Source organism: Callorhinchus milii, unplaced genomic scaffold (genome assembly GCF_018977255.1).
Source record: "Callorhinchus milii isolate IMCB2004 unplaced genomic scaffold, IMCB_Cmil_1.0 Scaffold1, whole genome shotgun sequence".
Classification (NCBI taxonomy): Eukaryota; Metazoa; Chordata; class Chondrichthyes; order Chimaeriformes; family Callorhinchidae; genus Callorhinchus; species Callorhinchus milii.
The window spans coordinates 41,214,713-41,230,165 of record NW_024704742.1 but is presented as its reverse complement, the minus strand read 5'-3'; the positions used below and the strand labels follow the sequence as shown (position 1 = coordinate 41,230,165).

The 15,453-nt window shown below is 40.1% G+C and overlaps 1 protein-coding gene across 1 annotated transcript in view; it reads left to right on the top strand.

Annotated features, from left to right (window-relative positions):
- Positions 1-5,082: 5,082 nt before the first annotated feature.
- Positions 5,083-15,453, top strand: part of LOC103175802 (LIM domain-binding protein 2) — a 261,273-nt gene continuing 250,902 nt past the window's right edge. Inside the window, exon 1 of the mRNA XM_007889013.2 lies at positions 5,083-5,291. The gene's annotated coding sequence lies outside the window, so the exon portion shown is untranslated. The remainder of the gene's footprint in view (positions 5,292-15,453) is intronic.

Here is a 15,453-nt window from a genome sequence, read left to right as displayed (position 1 = left end):
CAATTAAATCCACTCCAAACTGATAGGGTGAAAGACTCCTGCTGACTGTAAAGGTCTACAGTGAGATGAAATCATAGCCTCCCCACTGCCCTTCTTCTCTACCTCAGACTATTAATACGGGAACCCAAAGCAGTGTGTGACAACTGGGAACCAGAAATGAAGAGAGAAAACTGAAAATATGAGAAGAAAATTTAAATGCAACCCAAGAAAGTAAGATAAATATAATTGTATCATGTAAATGAGATACAACCAATAGATCATTTAATAGGGCAGCAAACCACTAGTTCTGCCAGAATCAGTCTATTTTATCCACATTAACTGTTTCTTTTGTTGCAGCAAGGAGACACATTGAATCCACTTGTGTATGATTTCTTTCCATTCAGTACTGGTATCTATCTACCCATTCCATTCGAAAAACTGTTTGTTGACTCCTTTGATCTCATTTGTGTTACAAATTTAACAGTTGCAACATCAGTTCATGTTGCCAGTTTCGTGGTACATTTTCACTTAAATGTTGTTCTGAATGTTCCAGTTTAATAGGTAGAATGCTTTACCTGCCTGTGATGAACTATCATGGATGATTCTCTGCATAACACAGTACCTTGTGTGAACATCTTGCTGCTTTTTACAAATGTATTTTTGTACTTAATGTAATGTTATCTTGACACAAGTGTGGATGTGTTGTGTAAAATGGAGATGAGAAGTTATTGATGCCCCTATCCAAACATTGCAGCCTGCCATAATTAAAGCAAGTTATATATCCTTGTTAGTTCCATTTTTGTTCTAGCCTCCTGCTGTTCCTCTGCAGAAGTACTGAATCAACAACAACAAAATTACATTTATAGAGCGCCTTTCACGTCGGGAGGATGTCCCAAAGCGCTGAACAGTCAGGGGTCGGGACCCGAATCATTGATGTTGTGCAGGTACAGGGTACTAGCACCCTCCTAAACCTAATTCAAGGGTCTCAGCTTTTGTGTATGAGCCAAGAGATTGCTTTTCACGTCTGTTTAACTATAAGGGGACATTTACAAAGACTGTCAATAGAAATGAGATAGCAATAGAAAGAGGAACACTAATTGAGATAACCTAACTTGACATAAGACCAGGAGCTGAACTTTTTTGATCTGTATGGTTGCCTACACCAGGCAATACCTTTAACTATCTGGCAAGCTGCTGATTTTATATTTTTATTACCTCTGATGTGTTTTGGGGGTATCTAACCTTCACCCTCCATGAAGCAACCAACCTAAAACTACCCCTACACAATTTCTCCCCAACCTCCCAAAGATAATCATCATAGTTATCCAAACTCATCTCTGCTGTTCAACCTCCTGGACAGCTATCTGTTTAGCATTTGCAGCAGCATAAGGACCATAATATTCCCCTGGAATATTTGATCATACATGGCCATCATCAAAATGGATAGCTTTTGTTCCATAGCTTTCATTCCATCTCCATATCTTTATCTAGTACATGTTTTAAGTTAATTGACTGCATAAATTTCTTTTGCAAAATGTCTGTTGCAAATTTTCATAGCTTTGAGACTAAAGGTTCTCCTTATCAGTAACATTGCTTGAGGCTTATTTTGTAGATATAGTTGTATCCTTTAATTCTATGTTTGTACCATAACATTGCAAAGCTGACTATAACTGAAACAATAAGAACATTTATATTTACAATGATGTGGGAGGTTTATGGTAACGTGATTTATACAACAAAATGCATTTATATAGCGTCCTAGAGCGCTTGACAGTAGCTGAGCATGACACCAAACCGGTGGGAGGGGGCGGTCTTCAGGCACGACCTGAAGATGGGGAAGGAAGGGGTAAGGTGGAGGGTTAGAGGAAGAGTGTTCCAGAGTTTTGGGGCACAGTGGCTGAAAGTGTGGCTGCCGATGGTTGAACAGAGGGCACGAGGGACATGCAGAAGTCTGGAGCAAGTCGAGCGAAGGCAGTTGGGAGGTACTATGGCATGAATGGCTTTGAAAAGAAATGTGAGGATCTTGAAATCGATCAGATTTGACGATGGGTTCCAGTGTATCCTGGGGATGGGGGTTCGGAGTTTAGTGCAAGTGAATATGCAAATTGGGTGTGTCCATCCATTTCTCTTACACATACTTGCCATTTGATTTTCAGTCAATGACATCAAAACATCTTAGCATTTATATAATAATTTTGAAATTGATAACTTGCAAATTAAAATAAAGCGAACATATTTAATGTTGTAAATAGAAAGGAAATATTTCCCTCTGAGAAGGAGAGACATGTTCTATCAATTCTTACATTTGGTATTGCATCTTTCACATCAGGAGGACGTCTCAAAGTGATTCACAGGATATATTGTTCAATGTAGTCACCATGTATTTGTAGATGAATGCAGCAGCCAATTTTGTGCACAGTTTTGTCCTACAGAAGCTATTGAAGGGAATGACCAATTTTATTTGGAGGCTTGTTGTTCCAGGGCCACAAGGAAAATTTCCCTTCTCTTTTCAAATAGTGCCATAGTATCTTTAACATCCACCTGAGCAGGCAGATGGGATTTTAGTTTAACGTCTCATCCGAAACATGTCATCTGCAACAATACACCACACCCATCACTGCACTGGAGTGTCAGCCTATGTGAGTCTAACCCTATGTGAGTTCCAAATCCCTATCTGAGGTTCAGAACACAGGGTCTGAGTCACAGGCTACCACTGAGGCAGGCTTACACATGTTGCAGGATAAAATTGATGATATGTTGAGCATTGTAGCTGAATAAGGTCAAAGGTAACCTAAAGAGGTATGAACAATATTAACCCTTGGAGTGCCACAATTAAAATCTTGCCACAATGACATTTGCCACAAAGAGAGGGGGCACTAACCAATATGCTCACTCGCAGTGCTCATTTTTTCTTTTAGGCACAAAATTCATGTCAGCAGTTGACAAGATTACATCTGTCATGTAGTCCTGCCAGTCATTGATCTTTGAAGTTTTCATAAACTGCAAAACAGACCCATCAAGTCACTTGTCAGCCAATAAGTTGGATGGTGAAAGCTGAATGATAGTTTTTATAGTTATAAATAGGTCAAGCATAGAGATGGTTAACAGAAACAGATGGTTAAAATAAAGAGATAGGGAAGACAAGAAAATGTTCTACAAGAGAAAAAATAATGGCAGAAGAAGCTCGCATTATTTTCAAAATATATTATTTTTAATTCAAACTGTTTTTGTATTTAAGTTAGATTTAAGATTACAGTTACACAATTCTACTGTTATAAAAGTTTAATGACTGCAATATTTATTTTAGACTCATTGTGAGTTAGATGAAAATGTACAGAAATTATCAACTGTGAGAGGATTCTCCAGCAGTCTCCTGGTTAAAAAGTACAGGTAATTAAAGGGCTTAACAGTCTAATTGTCATGTAACAAGAACTTAATATACAGGTTTGGAGGGAACAATAAAATTCAAGTGTTCACTCTCAAAGTAAAACACATAATTCTCCATTACTCTATCTCATATATCTCTCAATCAATTTATTAACAAAACAACTAATTATTTCTTGAATTTGCTACTGCAATCTGCCTTCACCACCTTTGTCTCATAGGGTTGTTTGTTAGTGAATATTTACATTTTATGCCTGTGTATTACTAAACTGAGACCCTTATACAACAACACATTATACCGTATTGTGTTATTGTATCAGTTAGATCTGTCTGTATATATGCACATTGTTTTAACAACAAAATAGTGCGTTTGTTAGTATATCTATCTCTTGAATTAAATATGCATATATAACTATTGTATTTGTACATTATTTAGCTGTCTGTATTATTGTGTGTGTACAGTCTATTAACCAAATTCAGGGCTATAATACTTAATACCTAAAGTAAATAACTTTACTTTGTTTTAACAAAAATATGCACATTATGTAGTCCTCTGAGTACATTATTTGGCTATGTGTACTATTGTATATTTCATCATTTAGCTGTATATTACATTTCTAAATTATTTGGGTGTGCATTGAAATGTGTTTATTATTTTATTTCTGTTACATTATTTAGCTGTGTGAATGTGCTCTGGGACACTACCCTGCGTGAGGGGTGCTATATAAATGCAAGTTTTTGTTGTTGAATGTATGTGAACATGAATTAGCAGTGTGTAATGTACGTGGACATTATTTGGCTGGGTATATGGTATATTGTATTTGGACATTATTTAGTTATGAATATTGCATGTGGATACTATTTGGCTGTGTTTAATACAGTAATATGTGGACACTGTGTGGCTGTGTGTGTAGTGTGTGTGTGGACACTGTGTGGCTGTGTGTGTAGTCTGTGTGGACACTGTGTGTGCAGTGGACACTGCGTGTGTGTGTAGTGGACACTGTGTGGCTGTGTGTGTAGTGTGTGTGTGGACACTGTGTGGCTGTGTGTGTGTGTAGTGGACACTGTGTGGCTGTGTGTGTAGTATGTGGACACTGTGTGTCTTTGACCGAGCCTTCAGCTCCCCTCTCGACTCTCTTCCCCCTCCTCGCTCCCTCCCTTCCCTCCCCTCACCCTGACCATTTCCCCCCTCCTCGCTCCCTCCCTTCCCTCCCCTCACCCTGACCATTTCCCCCCTCCTCGCTCCCTCCCTTCCCTCCCCTCACCCTGACCATTTCCCCCCTGCTCGGGTCCTGACCCAACTGTGCAGCGCCTTGGGACGTCCTCCTGACGTGAAAGGCGCTTTATAAATGGAATCTTGTTGTTGTTGTTGTTGTGTGGCTGTGTGTGTAGTGTGTGTGTAGTGGACACTGTGTGGCTGTGTGTGTGTGTGGACACTGTGTGTGTAGTGGACACTGTGTGGCTGTGTGTGTAGTGGACACTGTGTGTGTAGTGGACACTGTGTGGCTGTGTGTGTAGTGGACACTGTGTGTGTAGTGGACACTGTGTGTGTGTGGACACTGTGTGTGTAGTGGACACTGTGTGGCTGTGTGTGTGTGGACACTGTGTGTGTAGTGGACACTGTGTGTTTGTGTGGACACTGTGTGTGTAGTGGACACTGTGTGTTTGTGCAGTGGCCACTCTGTGTGTGGTGTAGTGTGTGTGTGTGTGGGGGGGGGGGGGGTGGTGCTGGTTGGTTGGTGGCTGAGAGCCCCCTGTTCTGGAGGAGCCCCCGCCCCTGCCTGGCTGCCTGGCTGCCTGTTTGCCTGCTGGCGGCCTGTCACTCAGCTGATGCCGGGCTCCAGGTGAAGAACTGCAGCCTGGAACTGAGGAGAGAGAGAGAGAGAGAGGACACCCTGAGAGCAGCTCTGCATCCTGTGCAGCGGCTGGTAAGTCTGTGTCTGGGGCTGTGTCTGTGTCTGGGGCTGTGTCTGGGGCTGTGTCTGGGCAGCACTGCCCGGGGAGAGGAGGAGGGGGTCAGCACAGCCTCTCACACACTCCCCTTAAGAACTGCACTCCCAGGCTCAGCCCTGGGCCCTGGCACTCACATACACGGTCACCATCTCTCTCCCTCCATCACCATCTCTCTCTCCCCCCTCTCCCCCCTCTCTCCCCGAGCCCGGCTTCTGGGGTGGGACAAAGTGGTGCCCTCTTACACAGCGGAGCGAGCGGCGCCCTGTGTGTGTGTGTGTGTGTGTGTGAGTGAGTGAGAGTGAGACAGAGAGAGTGCGTGAGAGAGAGTGAGTGTGTGAAAGAGTGAATGAGCGTGAGAGAGAGTGAGCGTGAGTGAAAGGGTGTGAGAGTGAGTGTGTGAGAATGTGTGAGAGTGGGTGTGTGTATGTGAGTGTGTATGTGAGTGTGTGTATGAGTGTGTGAGAGTGAGAGGGAGTGAGTGTGTGTGAGAGTGAGTGTGTGTGTGTGAGAGTGAGTGTGTGTGTGTGAGAGTGAGTGAGTGTGAGAATGTGTGTGAGTGAGTGTGTGTGAGTGTGTGAGAGAGTGAGTGTGTGTGAGTGAGTGTGTGAGAGAGTGAGTGTGTGAGAATGAGAGTGTGTGAGAGAGAGAGTGAGTGAGAGTGTGAGAGTGAGTGAGAGTAGCGCTGTGTCCCCAGGAACACAGAGAGAGAGAGAGAGAGAGAGAGAGTGGGGGAATGAATGAATGAATGGATAGGATGAACATATGGATCATTGAATGAATGGATTTGGCAGCACCTTTTGTTTCACTGCCTGTTCTCTCCCCCCACCCAGTCAGCCAAGGTTTATTCTCCTTGCGTTCCCCCCCACCACCAATGTGTGCGTCTCAGGTTGTGTCTGACTTTAATGGCAAACTTGTGCACTGGCTCCAACTTTTCTCGGTGTTGAAACCAGGAAAGTGATGCGGAGACACAAAGTGTGTGTCTTCAAGCCTTTGATGTGTTTTTTTTTGTTGCTTTGTCTTGAAATCCGTGCAGATCGACTTCAAACTGCTGTGTCTGTGTGTGTGTGTGTGAGTGAGTGAGTGAAAGAGTGGGTGCTACAACTTAACAGGCAGCAGCAGTTGGGGAAAGTTTTCTAAAGCTATAATTCAGATTGCAGAACCAATCTCTTCTGCTGTGATTCAAAGTTTCACGAAAACAGCTTGCATTTTACTTGGACAAGCACTTTGAGATGTCTCAATGATGCGATAAGACACTATATATCAAATCCAAGTATTATTATTTATGTAGTGCCCTTCGCATGGGGTAGAGTCTCAACAGTTAACAGTTGTGGAGCCTGACTCCAGCTTAAAGTCAGTTTAAAAGCCGACTTTAAGGTTGTTGCGGTTGCCACACACTTCTCCACTGACCCTTTTTTTTCTCTGTCTCGTAATCAAAATGGAACAGTTGAACTTATATCAAAAATACCTTTTGTACGACTCTTAGCCACTAGTAGTTTAGTTATCTCCATTTTAGGTTTGTGTGTTGGAGGTGGGGAGAGAGTCATTTTAATTTGGATTTGGATCCTTGTAGAAAATGTTTATTTTATGCTTTTATCTTAAAGCTCAGTTTGTGTGCGACTGTTTAGAGAGAATTACTACAAAATAAATAGAAATCCATAAATGTATTGTATTTAAACTTGCATAGATGTGTATGTGTTTGTGATTGTGTTGATCTATTGACATTGTACTGATATATTGTGCTGATTAATCACATTTTTTGTAGCAAGTTACCAAGGCTGCCAGCATATTTATGATCTGCCACTCTGCATTTTTATTGGATTTATTCACCAAATTCTTATTCTGTGAAACATTTCAGATATTGTATCAACAATTAAACGTTAAACTCTTGTCTGGGTTTTAGTTCATTGTATAAGAACAGAATTTAGGTTATATTCCCCAGAGCTCAGGAGGTTAAGGGGTGATCTGGTTGTGGTGTCTAAAATAATGAAGGGATTTGAAAAGTGAGATAGGGGACCTCTTTTCCCTCTGTTGGAACGATCCAAAACAAGGAACATGATTTCAAAATTAGAGCTAAACTGTTTAGAAATGGGATCAGAAAATATTTCTTCACACAAAGGATTGGGAATCCAAAGCCCCAGAAGGCTGTGGTGCAGAATTGATTAGGGCGTTCTTAAAGTGGGGGGATGGTGGGAGAGAGATAAGTATATACTCACAAAGTAAGGTTATTAAAAAATATGTAGACAAGATAGGAACATGGGATTAAAAGATCTGCCATGATCTATTAAAATCGCAGATCATTCAACAATCTAATGATAAACCTATTTGATATAGCACCTTATCACATTGTCGAAATGTCTCAAATCACTTCACTTTATTTACTGTAAAGTATAGTGACTATGTATTTGTAGATGAACAGCCTGCTGTGGTGCCTATTTCCAGTTTATCTACAAAATATACAGTCACCACACTTTAAAGTAAATCGGGTAAAACGCTTTAAGATGCCCTCTTAATGTGAAAGACGTTGTCTCAAATTCAAGGATTATTAATGTTTATTTGGGTTTATTGCCTCAGCTGATGCTCCAATGTGCTAGAGGAGAGTTGCGTTGTTGGAGTGCCATCCTACAGATGAGATGATAAAGCAAGGTCTCATCTACCTGTTCAAGAGGACATTAATGATCCCATGGTGCTATTCAAAACGTGAATGGAATTACTCCTTGTCCTTGCTAACAACCCTGCAGATAAAATTGGTCATGCATTTCATGGGTGTTCGTGGGACATTGCTTCATGCAAAGTGGCTGCTATGTGTGCCTGCAAAATAAAGCTACTACAGTTCACAACAAAATTCCGTGAAGCACTTGGAGATGTTTGATATTATGATAAGGTGCTATAACAAATGCATGGAATATTATCATCATAGAAGAATGTTAGGAATTGCAATATGCCTTTGGCTTCGCTTTGGCGTGAACTGAGCAGCTGACACATGTGTGTGAAAACATAACCCAAATGATTTGGATTTTTTTTTCATGTGTTTTTATACATCACTGAGCGCTCACTTAAGCATATATAGGAAGATGGGAATGAGATTGACTTTCTTAGAGCATTATCAGCTTAGTAGATGCTGCTGCCTCTTAGTTAACAAGGCTGACTAAACAATGTTTCCTGTGAACTAGGAGGGGTTTCCAGTATTTAGTACTGGTTACAAATACATAAGTGTATAAACGATTATATGTACATTGTCCTGGTCAACAATCCCCAGATAAAATTGGTTATTCACTTTGTGGTTGTTTGTAGGACATTGCTGTGAACAAATTGACTTTCACATACAAATACACAGTTGGTGTACTTCACAGTAAATTCCATGCTGTGTTTTGAGATATCTCAATGATATGATATGACTTTGTATCAAATATAAGAATTATCAATTCTTTAATATGTTTCTAACCAACCTTAAAGCCTATAATATTCTGTACCTGTCCTTCGGATGAAACGTTAAACCGAGGTCCCATCTGCCTGTTCAGGTGGATGTTAAAAGATGTCATGGCACTATTTGAAAAGAGAAGAGAATTTCTCCCGGTGTCCTGAACAACAATCCCCTAAATAGAATTGATCACTCACTCCATGGCTGTTTGTGGGACATTTCTGGGTGCAATTGTGCTGGCATATAGTTATTCCATTTCACAGTAATTCCTGTGAAGCGCTTTGAGACATCTTTCCAATATTATAATTCACTATACCAAATGAGACTGAGTCTCAGACCTGGACCCTTCAAACTTTCTGTGAATTTAAAGGTGTCTTATGTTTTGCTCTCCCACTTCATCTACATTTGCAATCATGGGGGAAATCCTAGGGTACATTTCATTTTTGTTGTCTAAGGCACATAAGCTCTGCAGAGTGTTGATGGCCTTCAACAAGTCCTCATTTACTTTGTCTGTCAGGCATTCTATCCCACTATTCCACATTGGGATAAGTTAGTGCACTGTACTTGGAGGGGAGATGGAAGTGTTGAGTTGACTCTTTGGTGAGATACCTGATAAAGGGAGGAAAGTTGAGTCAAATCTCTGTGGTGTATTCAGTTATCAAATACCTGAGTCAGGCAGATCTGAAGTACTCCAGGGCACTGCTGCTGAGCTCACCACTTGAACTTGGGGGAGTGGAAGAGGGACAAGGGACAGGATTCTTCTCACTCAGCTCCAAAGTGTGAGCCATTTCTTGTAAATGAGTGATTACATTTATAATAATAATAATCCTTGCATTTGATATAGCGCTTTTCACGTCGGGAGGACGTCCCAAAGAGCTTCACAGAACACACTGTAAAGTGAATTGACTGTATATTTGTGGGCGAACGCGGCAGCCAATTGCGCACAGCAATGTCCCACAAACAGTCGTAGATTGAAAATGACCAATTTATTATTGTTTTTGGTTTTGGAGGGATTATTATGGAAGGTTTATGGAAATAAAACAATTTCCATTATGCCCATCATGATCCTGTCTAATCTTTAATTTGCGAAGTCAGTTGCTTTGTTTCGTATTGAAATTGTACTGAAATTGAGACTTGCTATTGCGCTTTGGTGGTTTCCTGATTTGTAAGTTTGTTTTTAGGAGTTTGGTAATGATACATCTTTGATTTGTATAATATTTTGTCTGTTTTCTTTTGAAGCATGATACATTTTACCTAACATATGATGGGGAAGACATCTGGAATGTTTATCAACCTCACTTTCTTGTGACACATTGTCTCTGAAATGTAACATTTCTAACAGCTGAGTTCTTTTTTTTGGCCAATTTCCTCCTCTACTCTTCAGTGGGATGCAGTCACAAGTAACCATCTCGTACCATGTACAAGTGGCATCTTTGCTGTATGAGCCTACACAGAAAACCATAGAAAATTACAGCACAGAAGAAGGTTATTCAGCCCATTGGGTCCATTGGGCTCTTTGAAAGCGAGCCTTTTGCTCATACCCTTGCAAATTACTCTTATTTTATTTATTTTTACTCTATCTAGTTCCCTAAATAGGGACTATCAGAATATTATCAAACAGCAGGAGGCCAAATATCAAGCCTGAACCTGTCCCATTTACCATTTAACTTAACTTGCCTTGCCTTAACTTGCCTTAGTCCTTTAGCATATTGGTTAGAACACTCGTCTCGCAAGAAAGAGGACCCAGGTTTGATTCCCAGGCGGGGCGAAACCTTAGCCAATTCCCTTACTCCACACTTCTCTGTAACTAGGAACCTGTTGTTAGATGATTTAACGGATCGCTTTCTGGGGGCAATAATGCCTTGCAAAAAAATAATAATAATTTGATCGCTCAATTCATGATTACTTATAATAATAAATGCGTTCTGCCCACAAAATACACATTCTATTCACTTTACAGAATATTCTGTGAAGCGTTTTGAGATGTCTCAAAGATGTGATAAGGCACTATATCATATGTAAGGATTATTAGTAGTAGTAGTGGGACATTGCTGTGTGCATTTGGCTGCTGTGTTTTGCCCACAAAATATACTGCCAATTCACTTTACTGTATATTCAATGATGTGATAAGGCACTATATCAAATTCAAAGATGTATTCATTATTATGATTTACCCATGATTATCTGTTGTTTCCAGCAAAGGTCACAGGGCAGAGATTTACTTTATTAGGAACCCTGGTTAATATTTCCCTTTGATCCAGGGCACTAAGGCCAGGTTCAGTTGGAGGCTAACGATTATGGGAAGGTATTTATTCTGATAATCCCTTCAGAAAAAAAATTCAGTAAGGAGTGAAAAAAGCACACAAACCAACATTGTAATTGTTATAACAAAGGTTAATGATTATTGCTTTTGAATAGTGGCAGCAAACAGCTTTGTCAATTATCAGGTGGCATCGCTGAGGCAGTTTTGACAAATCGCTGCTTGCCTTAATTTGAAGCTGTTAGTAGATGTTAATACTGTGGTCGTGTGACTCTGTTACCAACAATTTACTGAAATAAATAAATTGAAGTGGACCTGTGCTTCTCTTTGCCATGTATGTGAGTGAGCAGTAGACTTGCTGTGGTGTTGTGCATTGTGCTGTTGAATTGGTAATTCAGTAAGTCGGAACCCGGTTGCTAGTCGATTGGCGGATCACTTTCCAGTGGTGGTAATCCCTCAAAAAAAAGTGTCACTAAATCCATGACTGTTTGGCTGTCATGTTTCGCCCACAAAATATGCAGTCAATCCACTTTACAATATATTCTGTCAAGCGCTTTGAGACTCCTTAATGTCGTGATAAGGCTCTATATCAAATGCAAGTATTATTATTATTATTAAATATGTGGTTTGATACTGTATTAGTTTCTCCTGCTGATTTGGAGACAGTGGAATGATGGTTAGGGGTTTCATTGGTCACTTCTGATGGAGGGTCACATTGAATTATTGAACGATTTTTCTCTTTCAGATGAGGTGTAGCCTGGTGTTGCTTTAAGCACAGCGGAAACATATTCTCTTGATATTGTTATTGTAGAATTACAAAACCTGTCAGTTTCTCAAACAGTATCAAATGACATGATTTTGGTTTTCAGGTCAATCAGCTGGCTGACAATCTCTGTTTGTACTGCGCTGTTTCATGCCCAGACTGCTCCATAACTCTGTGTGTTCTGTGGAACAGACCAAATGTTGTACTGTTTGACTTTAGTATCTTTAAAACCTAAGACTGAAACATTAACAACCTTAACGTAAATCTGTACTTTTATAGCTTCATTTTACAGATGAGTTTTGCTTCATTCTGTTACTGGTATTATGCCAGATTTCTGTAGGCAAATTTTACTGCTCAGTGTTGCAGGTATGGTTTTATTTGTGGTTGTCCACTCAAACACAGTAACCCTGTCTGCTTATGAAGACTTTACAATGTGTATGCAGTGTTATGTTTGTTATAGCAAGATACAGTACCATATGCTGAACAGGTGGCTCTTTCTTCCTTTTGAGAACTGCATTGAGAAGCTGTGTGTTTTGGGGAAATAAGTATATTTGTACTCTGCATTTCAAACAGTGTGAAGTAAGCAATGTAGAACTGGCATTAAAACTAGAAACAAATCAATTGAATATCACACATTTTTCTTTTTAATAATACCATTTTTGCTATTCATTGCTGACAAAGGCAAATGAAAAGGGAAGAAAAATTAAGGGGACTTCAAAGGACTCCCCCTAATTCTCTGCCTACAGACACACAGTCACTACACCTTACAGTAAATCCTGTGAAGTGCTTTGAGAAGTTTCAATTATGTAATAAGGTGCTACATTAAATAGGATTATTATTATTACTTACATTTGTATGAAAATACAATCAATTCTTTTTAAGCACTTTTAATCCTGAGCTGAATATCATTGCGTAATCCTTGGTTCTCTACTTTCCTAACTTTCCTCCTGTTCAATATACTTCAGTTACCTCTTTTATAAATGACTCCAATGCTTCTCTCACTATGGATGTCAAACTGGCAGGCTGTAATTTCTAGAATCTCATTTAGGACTTGTTTTTAAATTGAAGCAATTTCAGCTCCTTTCCAATTGTCTGATCCCCCCGACCTATATTTAATGAGTCTCCAAACATTTCAGCACAGCTCCTCCTTTCCTGTATCTAATTTTCTTAAATACCTGCTTTCTTGAATAAATTCACCATTTCCCTTTGTCTTGTGAACACTCCAAATGCTCCAGGTTTCGACGATCCTTACTTTACAAAGTCCCATTTCAACCATGAATTTGCATTTAAATCTTATATTGATACAATTACCAGCAAAGGCATGTCAGCATTTTCTGCAGTGAAATTCTCTCCCACCATCTTTACCTTTAAGGGGCCCCCGCTTGTTCTTTCTTCAAATCATTCTCTATGAAACTCTTCTTGTTCTGCTGCTCTTACCGATTTCTGTTATTAATTTCCTTCCTTCGCTTCACACATTTCCAGCCAAACTGAATGAGATCACACATCATCCATTATCCAATGTTAAATCTCTTTCTATCTCTTCCCCCCCCCCCCACTTTATCTGCAGAATCATTTATTTTTGATTCAGACTATTAATCAAATACGACTGTGTATTGGTGTTACTGAAAGATGTAGATAATAATAATAATCCTTGCTTTTGTTACAACGCCTTATCACGTCTTCAAGAAAACAACAAATTACATTGTATAGCACTTTTCACATAAGGAGGATGTCCCAAGGCACTGGACTGTCAGGAATCTGCTCCCGAACTGCTGGTTGGGATCAAGAGGGGTGGAAGGTGGGGAGGGTAGTTGTAGGAGGGTGACTGAAGGCACGTTGAAGAGGAGGGTCTTCAGACGGGTCTTGAAGGAGGCAAGGGAAGGGGCGAGGCAAAGGGACTGTGAGATGGAGTTCCAGAGGGTGGAGGCGGAGAGGCTGAAGGCCCGTCCACCCGCCCGCGAGCAGAGGGAGTAGACAGGTTGGTAGGGAGTTAGGAGTTCATAGAGGTAGGGAGGATCAAGGCGGTGGAGGGCTTTGAAGGTTCTTGAACTGTATCCTCTGAGTGACGTCTCAAAGTGCTTCACAGACTATACTGTAAAGTGTAGTGACGAGTCCGGTAGCTCACTGGTTAGAGCACTCGCTTTGCAAGCGAGAGACCTGAGTTCAATTCCAGGCAGGGCGAAACCTTGGGCAAGTTTCCTTACTCCACCCAGAGCCTAATAATAATCCCTCCAAAACCAAAAACAATAATAAATTGGTCATTTTCAATCCACGACTGTTTGTGGGACATTGCTGTGCGCAATTGGCTGCCGCGTTCGCCCACAAATATACAGTCAATTCACTTTACAGTATATTCTGTGAAGCGCTTTGGGACGTCCTCCCGACGTGAAATGCGCTATATCAAATGCAAGGATTATTATTATTATTATTATTTTGTGGGCAAAACGTGGCAGCCAATTGCACACAGCAGTGGCTCACAAACAGTCGTGGATTGAGTGACCATATTATTATTTTTTGAAGGGATTATTAACCCGGAAAGCAATCCACCAATCACCGAACAACTGGGTTCCTACTTACTGCTAGGTGAACAGAAGTATGTGCGTGTAATAAGGTTGTTGTATCTTACAGTAAACTTGACAAGCCAGGTTTTTTTTAACTTCTGCAGTGACACCTCCTCTGGACCATTCAGACAATTCATATCTATTGCCTCGTGGTTTCTGCAGTCCTTGTACCAAAGCAATTAACTGAATATGTGGGAAGGGGGTGCTATGATCCATTAACTCCAGTCTTATTTCTATAATTGAGAAAATTGTGGAAAAAAATCATACCAAGTAAAAAAAAAACCTACCAAAACGTAACCTTATTGGCTCATTTCAGACATTTCAGAAATGTGTGAAGCAAAGGGAAGGAAATTAATAACAGAAAGTTACATTTACGGTCCTTTGAGTTCATCTGTGAAAAAGATTAGTAATCTGGGAGTGAAATTTCTGATGTTCCGATGAGTGTTGATTAACAAATTGAATCTGTTAACAAAGATTGCAATTTCTTATCAGTGACACCTTCTCTTCAGTTATTGACTAGAAGTCATAATTTTTTTTGACAGATTCAATCAGCACATCAATGGGTAGAAATTCCACCTGAACCTAGAATTGACTCTATTTATGTAGTGTTTTAGAGCATTCAGAATTTGACAAATTCTTAAATACAGCTTTAATTCTGAAGTCCATTTTGTCTATAAGTTCCTCTAAGAGGACAGAAAAGTCTTATTCAAAGACTGAATTCAACAATTTACCAAATTCTGGCTGCCTTAAAATGCTAATAATTTGGTCACTCAATCCACGACTGTTTGTGTGACACTGCTGTGTGCAATTGGCTGCTGCATTTCATCCACAAAATATACACTTTATATTATTCTGTGAAGTCCTTTGAGACGGCTCAACAACATGATAAGGCACTATATTAAATTCAGGGATTATTATAATAGAATAAGTCTAGACCCTACTTGAATTTCATATAACAAATTAATGAAAAAAAGATTGTAACTGTCACCTCATAGTAGTAACTTCAGGCAAGAGTAGCATCATTCCTTCTAGCCTGGCCTTCTAATCTTCCCCCAAGAGTTCCTTCAGTACAACCGTGTCTGAATCTCACCCTCAATGGTTTTGTTTGATAGCATTTGGTCTAGTTCCTTTTGAA